This window comes from Gavia stellata, chromosome 1, assembly GCF_030936135.1.
Source record: "Gavia stellata isolate bGavSte3 chromosome 1, bGavSte3.hap2, whole genome shotgun sequence".
Lineage (NCBI taxonomy): Eukaryota > Metazoa > Chordata > Aves > Gaviiformes > Gaviidae > Gavia > Gavia stellata.
The window spans coordinates 359421-372088 of NC_082594.1; the positions used below are offsets into that span (position 1 = coordinate 359421).

Here is a 12668-nt window from a genome sequence, read left to right on the forward strand (position 1 = left end):
GAGCAGCAAATATATTCAGCTTGTAAGTGATAATTAAAAAAGGCTTGCTTCTCTTTACTGGCTGCTCTGCATATGTCCAGCATCAAGCTGAGATTTCTGGTTTGCTCAGGCAGAAATGAGGATGGATTTTTTTAAAAAATGAGCCGTGGCAGGAAGGTCCACAAGCTTCAAGTGCTGCTGTGAGCGGACAGCATGGGGAGCCTGGAGCCCAGCCTGGAGCTACAGCCTGGTCCTGGAGTGGCACAGGGAAAACCAGCATGGCCCCTGCAGGGCCCCTATGGATGCCGTACGTGCTCGTCTGGGGTACATCAGCCCCTGCCCATAAACCCAATGAGAGGTTTTATGTCCATCCTCCCAGCAAGCCCCCAGGTCAGCCCTGCCCCACCCCAGCCCCAACGTCCCAGCTGATGCCCCATCAAGGGGAGCAGCTCGCTGCGGTCTCCGTCCCCATCTGTGCCACACGCCTATCGCATCTCCGTGACGCCCGGCTGTTTCTCCTTCTAACAATGGGGCGAAGCCACCCTGATCCTACGCTCGCCTTCCCCTCTGTGCTGCTGCAGTGCCCAGGGCATGGTGCGTCTTCTGGTTGAGCCCCAGGAGCCTCGTCCCCGCCTGTCTCACATGGGTGGTCTTCCTTCACCCCATGTTTGTGTGGGTGAATCAGCTGTTTTGCAGCCACAGCACCCAACCACTCCTGCCCACCCACACGCCCAGGCATGGGGACGTGCTACGCGTCCCGTGATGCTGCAGCATCTGGGTATCTCACTCTGCCTGGTGGATGCAGCAGCCAGCGATGCCGCCGGCTTAGCAACCCCCTCCTCACACACAGCTGGCTGAGTGCTCTGCTTTTGGGACCCTCGTATGTGCAGATACTCCTACCAGGGAGATGCAGCTTGAAGCCCTCCATGCCCGCAGCATCATCCCACGCTGGCATCATCCCGTGCTGCCGGCATATTTCACCGTCCTCTCTCCTGCTTTGGCTGCCACAGCCATTGCTGCGTCCACGTCCTGGGTGCATACACCAGACAGGGAGCTCCCATCTTCAGCAAGGAGCAGCCAGGAGCTCGGGGGCCTCCAGACATGGGCTGAGAGGGTTTCAGTGGTGGAATTGCTGTTTATCTGACTTCTGGAAAGCTGCTGCCCTTCATCTGCATCTGGCAGATAAGAAGGGCTTTCACTTTTAGTGAGTCATGTGCATGTAATTATATGTAATTCTTTGCCATTTTATGTATGCTGTGAAAATATTTGCTGTAGTTAATTCAGCACAAGCTGAGACAGCATTTCACATGCGGCTGCATGCCATGAGACTTTCCCTATGGGATTTTCTCATCATTGCCCTTATCTTGCTGTGGCTGTATGTATAGACCTTTACAGCCCCTCAGCACTGTATTAAGGTACACTGGACACAGAAAGCAAGTCCTCTCTGTGCATGTGGGGTTTGCCTCTCTCTCTGGCAGACACCCCCAAGCCCCCACTGCCTCTGGAAGGCTGGAAATGAGAAGTATGTGAAGGCAGAAGAAATCACACCTTGGTTCTGTGCCCCAGCTTTCTCTCTGCAAACCCAGCTTTGAGCTACCAATGCTGGAGATGCTGTGAAGGTCCAGGATGAGCTGCGGGGTCCTCCCTTCTTATGGGCAGGAATGTGGCATGTGGAGATTTCAAGGGCTTTGGATGGTGCTTTCAGATTTCAGGGTTGCAGAGCATTGGGAGGCAGTTGCCTGGACCCCTCTTTAAATGAGTATGGATACTTTTCTTCCAGAAGCTGGACAGAATCATGCCTTTTAGAAAACCTCTCATCCTGGGGAAGGAGCAGCTGGGGGACTGAAAAGTCCTTTCTCCACTTAATCTGTGAGTTGATTAATTCGAGCTGCATCCGTTCCAGTGAAGATGTCAATGGTCAGAAGATCTGGTTCCTCAGGAGCGAAGTTGTTAAATACTCCCAACTCTCCCAAGTGAGCTCTGGAGATGGTACGTGTTAGTGTATGACAACAGCTGGGACTGGATGCTGGTGGTACCCCCTTGGAGATGAACCCGCTGAGTGGTGAACGCTGGCAGGCACTGAAGCGATGGGACACCTCTTTGCAGGGAGATGGACCTGACTTGCTCAGGTTCCTGAAGCATCCCTGTCCCCTGCATGCACAAATCACACCGGTGTGTGTAGGGCTGTTCCTCTGCCCTTGGCAGTCCCCTCCTGCCGTCACTGCGGCATTCAGCCCCCACCGTCACCCCTGTCGTGGCGCGTTGTCCTCTCGCATGTTGACTTGTGGTCTGGGAGATGGTAGTTTAACTCATTTACCCAAAATGAGTGACTCGGCTCCCGGTCCCATCAGTGGTGTCTGCTGGGAGAGGAGGGGTTGGCTCCTTTTTTGGGATACAGTCAAGTAGGTTGTGAGCATATCGGTAGATGTGATGGGTCTACCAACGTCAGCCCGTTAGCAGCAGGGCTATTTTTTAGAGGGTTGTTGAGGACCAAGAGCAAGATATTAACTTTGGCACTACATCTAGGTCATTGCGTATGCCTGGGGCTTGATTTCACACCAGAGTCCAAATTCCATACAGGTCCTTGCTGGTTTGTGGTGTGTTCGGAAGGGGAGGTGATGGAGGGATGGTCCATCAACCTCTGCTCACCCAGGAGGTGTGATGGCAGCTGGCCGCAGTGGTGGAGCTTTGGTGTTGCTGTTGGTGCATGAGCTGGGCAGATAAAGGCTCTACTTCTTGGAGCAGTTGTGCTTCTCCCTTTGAATTATGCTGCAGGCAGGCACCATGCCCAGGGGAGGGAAAGCTCGGTCTCTGGGCATCCATCCTGACACCCGGCTGGATGAGGGCTCACCTTCAAATGGTGTGCTGCAGCCATGTGGGTCTGCAGCTCATTGTCCTACCCTGCCGCTGCGCCTGGGCGCTGCTTCCACTTCGCTCTGTTCCTCCATGAAGTGTCGCAACCCTTTGCTTTGTGCGGCATGGAGAGCTCAGGTGGGGATCTGCCAAAGCAAGAGGGACCGGTCAGTTGGGTTGACAGAGGGAGAGGCTCTATGTGAGCCGGGAACTGAAAGACCTGCACCCCAGAAAATGCTGGCAAAAAGGAAAACACAGCTTGAAATGCAAGCCAAATACACACGCAAGATCAAAAACAGGAGGACAAAGAAAAAATATTTTTCTCAGCAGCCACAAGGTCTAAACACTCCTACATCTTGCATATTAATGTAACCATGATCATCGCATAATGAAAAATACCAGATGGTGTTAGATTTGTAAGAAGTTCACAGGGTTTGATGACCCTGCCACCTCGCCCCGGATGGGCTGCCTCGGCTGTTACAAGTGATGGATGGAGAAGGACAGCTCCAGCTCCAAGACAAGCAGCATGTGATGAAAGCAAAGCGAGATGTCTCATTTCTGCTCTGCTCTGTCTGACCCACTAAATTCTGCCAGCTCCTGCCTGCAGGATGCTGCCTTTCCTCCGCACGGCAAGCAGTTACTCCTCCAAAATTATTATTTATAGTTTGTACTGGTTTTCTCCTCTCTGCACTCCCCCCTGCTCATTTGGGCAAACGGATTTGCTTCCACCACCCATGTTGTTAATTGGCAGATTTGCATTTAATCGCCTGAATCTGCAAGCACTGGAAGACCAGGGCCCTGTGGCTCCCCCTTGGCCCTAAGCATCCTCCTGGGACTTGCTGCGTAAATGTGCCCAAGTCTAAGACATCGCCACTGCAAATCTTCCGCCACGGTCACCCACAGCAGCTGCTCGTTCCTGGTCCGGGGAAGGGGTGGTGAGTCCCCTTGCTCAGCCCTTGGCTCCAGGGCTCCTTATTGCCATGGCACGATGGACTCTGAGCCATCTCCCTCAAAACAGGGGGGCTGTGAATCCACGAGGCAATGCTGCCGTGCTCTGTAGCAGAACGGGGGGTGAGTGTTGGGGTCTGGTGGAGGTGGTGGATGCAGCACTGGAACAGAGACCTCATGCTGCATGTTACAGTAATAGGAAGGTGCATGTTTTAGGCAGGTGCCAGCTCCTGAGATGGATGTGACATATCCTGCATCAGGCTCGGCTAGTTGCAGTTTTCATGGGATGAAGGACGTGGCTGAGAGGAGGATACAGCTGGAGAGCTGGTCCCAAGGCATGCTCCCAGCCTCGTCTGGAAGGGGACCGGCAGTGGTGAGCCGTGGTTTCTGCCCGCAGCTCAGCAGGATGGACCCCCTGCCCCAGAGCCAGAGGCCTCCAGCTCCTGCGGAGTGAGGGACGCAGGGACACGTGAGGCTCCAGGAGATTTAGGTTGTGGGGAACCACTGGATTTCATCACCCAGACTTGAACAGGGGACGACCTCTGCTCCATGAGCCGGGTCACCTGCGCCCAAGCAGGCTCTGCCTAAGGGCAGGCTTAAATGCCCTCTTCCCATTTGTGTTTGTTGCTCTGAACTTTGCTGCTGCAGCATCGACATCCACGCTGCAGGCTGGGCTGTCGGTGAGTTTCCTCCCGCTCTTTCCTCTTGCCTAATCTTAAGTGCCTTCAAGCATCGCTGTGTCTCCTCCCCTCCCTGGGTGGCAGGGAGCCCAGAGGCATCTGCTCCTTCCTCTCCCGGAGGATCAAACCTGGTCACCTTTCCTCTGCTCCCGGTCTCCCAGCCAGGTTTGGTCCCAGGAATGCTTTGGGATGGCGGTGGTTGGGTGCTCGCCTGCCCGCAGCTCCCGCTGGGAGCCCGAGGGTGCACCCAGAAGTCACGGTGCTGCACCGGGCACATCTCTGCTCCGAACCTCCCCAGGGCGTGAAGCCTCGGTGCCGGCTAACTGTCGACTTCTGGAGCGAAGAAACCCCGCTGAGGACTGCCCATGCAGCCAACTCCTCACCAATGTCACTTCTCCGGGAGTTAATCCGCTTGGGCAAACAGAAAGACTAACCCTCAGGTTTCTGGTTTTCTCCACCAGAAACCAGTGACCTGGAACGGATTCAGCACCTTCCAGCTTCCTTGTCCCTCATCAACATGAGGCAGAAAAGCTGCCGTACAAAATCAGCCCAGGGTCCAGCTCTGCACTGTCTCCCTTGATGCTTCACATCATGACGGGCTTCTGGTGTGAACGCCAAAACTCGTGTTGGGTCCAGCAGAGAGGAACTGACCCCCAGTGAGCGCTGCTGAGCTGTACTTTATCTTTAGGTGTTTTTAAATAGAGTATCAAAGACCCTTATGGCATCTGTCAGTCACACTGGCTTCGGACCCAGAATGTTCATCCTTGTTGGACTCCCAGGCATGGAGAGGTCTCACCTCTGTCCCCTTCTTTTCCATGTATATTATTGCACTTCTAGGCAACTTCATCTTGTTCTCTATCACAGCAAGATAGCAAAGCCTCCCCAAGCCGATGTACCTTTTCCTTTCTGCCTTAGCTGTAGCAGACTTGCTGTTATCGACCTCCACGTGCCCAGGACGTTAGCTGTTTTCTGGACCAGGGTGAGGGATGTTTCCTTCGGTGCCTGCCTTGCCTGGATGCTTCTTGTTCATTTTACTTTTGTTGTCGAGTCAGCGATTCTGCTGCCCACGGCGTTTGATTGGGATGTTGCTATCTGCAATCCCCAGAGATACACGACTCTATTGACCCACTCAGTCCCACAGAGATAGAGCTGGAAGCTCTGCCAGCAGCCTCTGCATCATCCTCCTCATCGTTTTTCTGCTTCAGAGGCGGCTGCCGTGCTGCAGAAGCTGCATTATCCCTCATTCCTGCTGCGAGTGTTGAGTGTCGCTGGGCTGGCCCATGCGAGCGGCGAAGTCAGTGTCGTGTGTGGTTGAACAGTTGCCCTGCTGACAGCGGGGATTATCGCTGTCTCTTGCAGACTGATTCTCTGGGTCTTCCAGTCCCCCCAGGTACCCGTCTCTGGGCAATTAGCACCTGCATCTCCCACCATGGCATCATTTTGATGTTCTACACATTGTAGAAACGCCAGTGTTTTCTCCTTTTTCAGCCACCGGTTTGGTGGTCACAGCATCCCCACGCACAGTCTCCTGGCCAATGTCAATGTGGCTGTTCCCCCGTGCTAAACCCCATCAGTTATGGAGTGAAAACCAAAGAGATTGGTGAAACAGTGATGTGCGTAGTCTCCAGGCTGCGCAGCCTGCGACCCTCATCTCTGGGCTCTGCAGGGACCAATGCCAAGGATCACCCACGCAAATTATCCTCGTTAAAGGGTCTCCAAGGCAGGGATGAGGCTCCTGATGGGGGGCAGAGAAAGACAATCCCAGCAGGCAGCAACTGCAGAGAAACATGAGCAGCAGCCCTGCAGGTCTGCAGGGCGAAAGAGTGAGCATCTCCTACCCTCCAGCCTGCCCTGCCGATGTGTTTTCTACCCCCAGCCCTTGCTGTTCCAGGTGGTCCTGGCTCTGTGACTGTGTCCTACTGCATCCTGTAGCATGACTGACTTAGTCTCCTGTGATATGGAAATGCACTGCTTTTTCACAGGATTTCCTTCTGCCTTGGGGGCAGCTTCTCTGTGTCCTGTCACGCCCCAGGAAGCATCTCACAAACCCTTGAACTGGGAAGCAGTAGCCAAATGAACTGCTGAATTGTGTCAGACCATCCATGCTTTGGAGGATGCTAGACTGAGCCTGAATCTGCAGCGTACGGCGCGGGCAAGGTTGCCAGTGCAGAGCATGAGCGTGGCACTCGCCCAGCCCTGTGGAGAAGAGGACGCCAGAACGTGACATCCTCACCGCTGAGGGATGTTTTTGCCATTTTACTGGAATCTGCAATGACAATGGGAAACAGGTTGCTAAAATTAACTGTGTGGAAGGAATGCTTTGTCCATATAAATAGATTCAGAACTTTGTATTGCCAGATATAACAAAGAACAAGGAGGATCAGTCTGCAAAAAGCAATGAGCCATGGCCAGAGATTTCAGCTGCTGGTATAATCTAAAAGGCTGGTAAATCCCTGTTGCTTTTGAAGTGTCAGTACCTGTGTGCTTTCATTGAACTCAAGCTTTGCTGAGGGATAGCTCCACAGTGATAATGATGCTGTTAATAGTAAATACTTCCTATCTTAGGATACATATTTTGTCCTTATTAAGTATTTTTTATGTTTTGGTCAGAAAAGAAACTCAATATAAGGAAGTGAAACCTATTCTTGATTGAATGCACTCCAAACAAGAATATGTGGTGCCTCTCCTGAACCCTTGTTTTTGTAGGGGTCTGATGTGCTGCCGTGCTGGTGTCGCACCCGCTGTGCCCTCCCGCAGAGCCGGGGCTGGGGCTGTGCTGGTGGTTTTGGGAGAGGATTTCCCCAGCAGGACCCCCCCGTGCCCTGGGCACGGCACCAGCACAGCCTGGGGACTCCTTGGCCCCAGAGAAGCCACTGGTCAGATGGCGTGCAAAGCAAATGTCAAATGCATGGGGAAGTCCTCATGTCAGGCTGCCCGCCAGCCTGTGCCGGCGTGGCGGGAGCACGGCCCGTGGTGCTGGACGCGGCGGGGTCCTCAGCGTGCAGTGCCCGGTCCGCATGCTGGGGCAGCTCCTCTCTGCGGGCTGCCGGCAGCCGATGCCTGGCGGAAGCTCTCGCTGCTGTGCTCTGCAGGTCCCGCACACCTTTTTCGGAGGTTGTCTCGGTCGTGTTGCCCCCACACTGCTTCATTGCGGCTCAAGGCAAAGAGGGCATCCTGCTGCTCCTGCACAAAGCAGTTTGATAGTTAGTTAGTTAGATAAATGCAACACACCCCCCCCATCGGGCTGGCTTGGCCCTCCCAGTGCCCGTCTCCCTTTATTTCCCTGCCTCTGTGACGTGCCTGCCCAGGGGCGGGAGAGGCTTCCGCAAAGCCTCTGTTCCCCTCTCTTCCCTGAGAGAGGCTAAATGTCCCGTTTTCATGCTGGAGCCAGTGCTGAGCAGCTTCACTGGTGTTGCCACTGGATTCTGAGGTCTGTGCAGGACTCGGTCGCTGCTCGGTCGCTGCTCAGTCCAAGCCTTCGGGCTTACGCTGCTTTGGGCTTTGCTGGTTTCAGCCCTCCATTTTTGTCTGTCAGGTTTACACTTGAGCAAATTGCCTGGCTGTGTTTCATCATCACGGGCAACGTGCAGCACCTTTCTGAACACAGCTCCGTTTTTCAGCAGAGTCCTCCTCGGCTTCCTTGTGTCTCCGGCGGTGGAAATGCCTGGCCATGAAGTGGGACAGGATCCGCAAGTGGTTTACTTCTGATGCCTGTCTTCCCCTTCCCAGTATTTCCGACACAAACTGCCACCTGGGCTGTGTTATTTGAGCAACGTGAGCCCTTTGCTCCTGCTTTTCTTCCGGTAAAAGACATATTTCGTCCCAGGTGCGGGCGATCCATTAGGAGCCTTTCTCTGTGGCATTCAAAAATGATTCCCAGGCTGTGTTTACCCTGCGTGTTCGGTGCAGCATTAGGCAAACATTTTCACTGTCAGCACAACGTGCTGCTTGTGATGAGTCGGGAGGAGCGTCTCGCCCTTGTCCGTGCTTTTGTCACCATCCAGGTGCCAGAGGGGAAAGGGGTGGACATCAAGGCAACTCGCAGAAGCGTGTCCAGTGCTGTCCCATCTTGATGTGACATGAATTGTCACTTGCTCTTCTGAAGTTACGTGACTTATGCGTGTCCTCAGTGTTTGTTAGGAACGGCCTCCACTGTGCCTGCACCCCTGTGCTCTGCGGATGTGACTGCGTTCCTTCAGCCGCAGCGAAGAGCCTGCGCATTGCAGCACAAAAACTTCCAGCAGTATTGAAGTGACACTGGCGTGAACTGCAGCAGACTGTATATCATGATTTTCACCTGATTTTCAGTTTTGTCAAACTGATTTTCATTTTTTTTAAAATTCCCCTCAGGGAAGGGGAGCTCTGCAGAAGCACTGGCGTCTGATGCTGGTTCTGTCACCCCTTACCACTGCCCAGGGTCAGCCCAAGAGCGGGGCAGTGTCGGTGGTAACGGCCCCATCCTCCACACTGCCACCGTGAAAAAGAAAACAGCGAGGAAGCAAGCAAGGGAAGTCCTGCAGATTCATGGGGAGTTTCAGCCCCCAGCCAAGTTTTTGTCTCAGCTGACCTCAGCATCCTCTTCCTTCTCCTCGGAGAAGTCCCTCTGGGGCTGCAGTCAGGTTTAGCTCCTGGAGTGATGGGAAGACGTGAGGAATTCAAGGGTACTTGAAGTGGGGAGCTGGGTACACCACAGCCATAACACAGGTTTTTCCCAAGTGCTCTTCACCCAGGCAGGGAGGGGAGGGGGGCAGCAGTGCTGGGCCAGGCTGGACTCAGACTGCCCTGCACAGGTGGGGAAACTGAGGCACGGGGCTGCACAGCGCTGCTTTGCAAAAGCCAGCGAGTCCTTGGCTGTAACTCCAGGTCAGGCAGGAGTTGGGGACACCGCTGGGAAAGCCTGTGTAGGTGGCCAGGAGGTGAACCCCAGCAGCCCAAAGCCCTTCACCTCCCCCAGACACGGGCGGGGGATGAGGTGCCCAGCACACCTTGCAGGGAGCACTGAGCTGGAGCAGCCCCCCCAGTTCTGGCCATCCAGGGCCCCAGCTGTTGCTGTCTTGGGCATCCATTCCCAGGGGCCCAGTCCTGCGCACCCGTCCCCAAGCACTCCATCCCCAAGCACCCTGTCCTGGGCACAGCGAGCTGGGTACCCCTCCCTGTGCACCCTGTCCCATGCACCCATCCCCATCCACCCCTTTCCAGAGACCCCCATCCTCGGACACCCATCCCCAGGTACCCCTTTCCCATGTACCCCGTCCCCATGCACCCACCCCCGTGTGCCTGGTTCGCAGCCCCCAACCCCCAGCGCCCAGTGGCATTAGACCCCCCCCCCAGTTCCCAGTGCCTGGTTCCCAGTACCGGCAGAGCTTCCCCACCCAGTGCCCTGCTATGGGTGCCAGTTCCCACTCCCGGTTCCCCTTCCCAGTTCTTGCTCCTGTTCCCGGGGCCAGCAGCGCCCCGGTGCCCGTTCACGTTCCCAGTAGTCCCCCGATTCCTGGTACCCATTCCCGGTACCCTTTCCCGGTGCCCGTTCCCAGTGCGGGAGCCCCCCATTCCCGTTCCTGCTGCCCGTTCCCGGCAGTCCCCCCCTCCCCCGTTCCCGGTGCCCGTTCCCGGTGCCGGGAGCCCGCCGTTCCCATTCCCGCTGCCTGTTCCCGGCTGTCCGCCCTGCCCCGTTCCCGGTGCCCATCCGCGTTCCCGGTAGTCCCCCGTTCCCGGTGCCCGTTCCCGGTGCCGGCAGCCCCCCGCTCCCGCTCCCGGTGCCCACAGCCCCCCCGCCCCGGGACGCGGCAGTGCCGCCGCCGCTCAGGGCTCTCCCGGGCGATGCGCGGGGCCGCAGCCATCCCGGCCCGGACGGCTGTGCATGGCGGGGGGGCTGTGGGTGGTTGGGGGGGCTGTGCATGGCTGGGGGGGCTGTGGGTGGTTGGGGGGGCTGTGCATGGGTGGGGGGGGCTGTGGGTGGTTGGGGGGGTTGTGCATGGTTGGGGGGGGCTGTGCATGGCGGGGGGGCTGTGGGTGGTTGGGGGGGCTGTGCATGGTTGGGGGGGGGCTGTGCATGGTTGGGGACCGTGCGTGGTCGGCGTGGGGGGGCTGTGCATGGCGGGGTGGCTGTGGGTAGTTTGGGGGACTGTGCATGGCTGGGGGGGGCTGTGCATTGTTGGGGGGGGCTGTGCATGGCGGGGGGGCTGTGGGTGGTTGGGGGGCTGTGCATGGTTGGGGGGGGCTGTGCATGGTTGGGGACTGTGCATGGTCGGCGTGGGGGGGCTGTGCATGGCGGGGGGGCTGTGCAGGGCTCTAGGGCTGGGGGGGGGTGGGGGGGACTGTGCAGGGTCGAGGGGGGCTGGGGGGGTGCTGAGCAGGTCCAGGGCGTGCTGTGTATGGTCAGGCGGTGCTGTGCTGTGCTGGGGTGGGGGGTGCTGTGCAGGGCTGTGGGGTGGGAAGATGCTTTACACAGCTGGGGGGTGCTGTGCCAGGCCAGATCAGGGATGCAATGCAGGGCTGGGGCAGATGCTATTCAGGGCTGGGGGGTGCTGAGCAGGCCCTGGCAGGGTTGCCCATGCTCAGCCTGCCCCCCTGCTCGGCTCTCTGCGTGTGGGCCCAGTGCTGTATCTGGTCTGCACCCAGCAGGGCCAGGGGCACGGGCTGGGGTCTCAACCAGGGGAATCTCTGAGGTGCCTTCCCTGGATGCTGGCTCTGCTGGGTGTGACAGCCCAGCTAAAGGGCTGTGCGGTAGATTTTCCGCTGGTGGACTAACCCTGAGCCCGGGGTCCGGCTACTGCACTGGGGTTTCTGGACCTTCGTGCTCTACAGACAGCCTCACCCCTGGGAAGCCACGTGCTGGCTGTCCTGCACGATGCTGACATTGCGTGTGCTGTTAGCAAAGAGGCTGAACATCGAGCTTCATTCATCGCCTTCCCCAGTGATGGTGGTGTAGTGCATGCCAAAGGGCACAGGATTTGCAAATACCTGCTATTAATAATAATTTCTTGGGCTGCTGGTTTACCGGACAGAGGTGTTGATGCTGAATTAACCTCCCTGTTGTGAAGGCTTCTGGGTTTCAGAAAAGCTACTTGGTTGGGAAACAGAAAAGTCTTCTTAACACCACCGCTGAGATGCACTTGGATGTGAGTTCAACCCTCCTCATGCTGCAAGTGAGCTGCAGGTGAAGTGTGATAACCACATTTCCCTCCCCGCTCCCCGGGTCTGGCAGGGCATCCTGCCCACAGCTCTGCAGGTGGGTGATGGCACCTGGGCTCCCGGGATGACGATGGTTTGCAATAAGCCGAGAGCTTGTGGAATGCTGAGGCAAAGCTGTGCCTTGCTCAGTATGAGGGAAGACATCGCCATCTTCCCTGCCTGGGCGATCCTTTCTAGATCCTGGCTGATCCTGTCCCAGGAGGGAGGAGTGGGTCTAGCGTAGAAAAGAGGAGGCTGAGTATTGCTTCACCTTTCATGCACGTGAACCAAAAGGTGCGACTGTACCTGTTGGGATTTGGTGAGGGGACAGGACCCTCAGGGATTGGCTCTGCTGGTGGCTGGCAAACTCTGCAGTTTGGGCTGTTGGCACGGCGCCGTCAGACTGGTCAGACTGGGGAATGGGCAGATAGTTCAGAAGATGGGGAAGGGGAAAAGACGGCTTCCAGTCCTGAAATGGGGGAAACCAGGAAAAAATAAGTGAATAGCCAACCTCTCTCTAAGTTTGTAGAAAATAACATGGAGGGATCTGTGATTAGGGCAATAGCTGAGAAAAAGCAGTATCCACCCAGTCTGAATTCCTGTTGTGATAGATGCTGGGCTCCCTACACTGGTTTCATTCAGAAATACCTTTTAATTTCTCCTCATACAGTCAGAAAGCCGGCGAAGCTCGGGCTGTGGAGAGCACCGTGAGGTGGTTGCAGTGAAGCTGTTTGGACTGGTGCACGCAGGGGACAGTTATCGGTCACACACACACTTCCACAGGGCTGGGGCATGACCACCCGCCAGTGGTTTCATTGCCGGCCCCGGGGATGGAGATGGGTGCGTGCTTAGAGCGCTGCAGGCAGCCCGGGCTGGGGGTCAGCACGTTCAAGCTAATACTGATGATCTGTGGAAGGGCCGGGGTGTACGGGAGGGTGCAGAGGGCAGGGTGTCAGCTGCACAAACACAGGTGCTCAGCTGGGGCGTTGGAGGGGCGGTGGATTCCAGGTGGACGTGAATCGTCAGGGTCGCCGT

At 56.6% G+C, this 12668-nt stretch overlaps 1 pseudogene; it reads left to right on the plus strand.

Annotated features, from left to right (window-relative positions):
- The first annotated feature begins 5214 nt into the window (after positions 1-5214).
- Positions 5215-5775, plus strand: LOC132317747 (olfactory receptor 52H1-like; annotated as a pseudogene).
- Positions 5776-12668: the final 6893 nt, after the last annotated feature.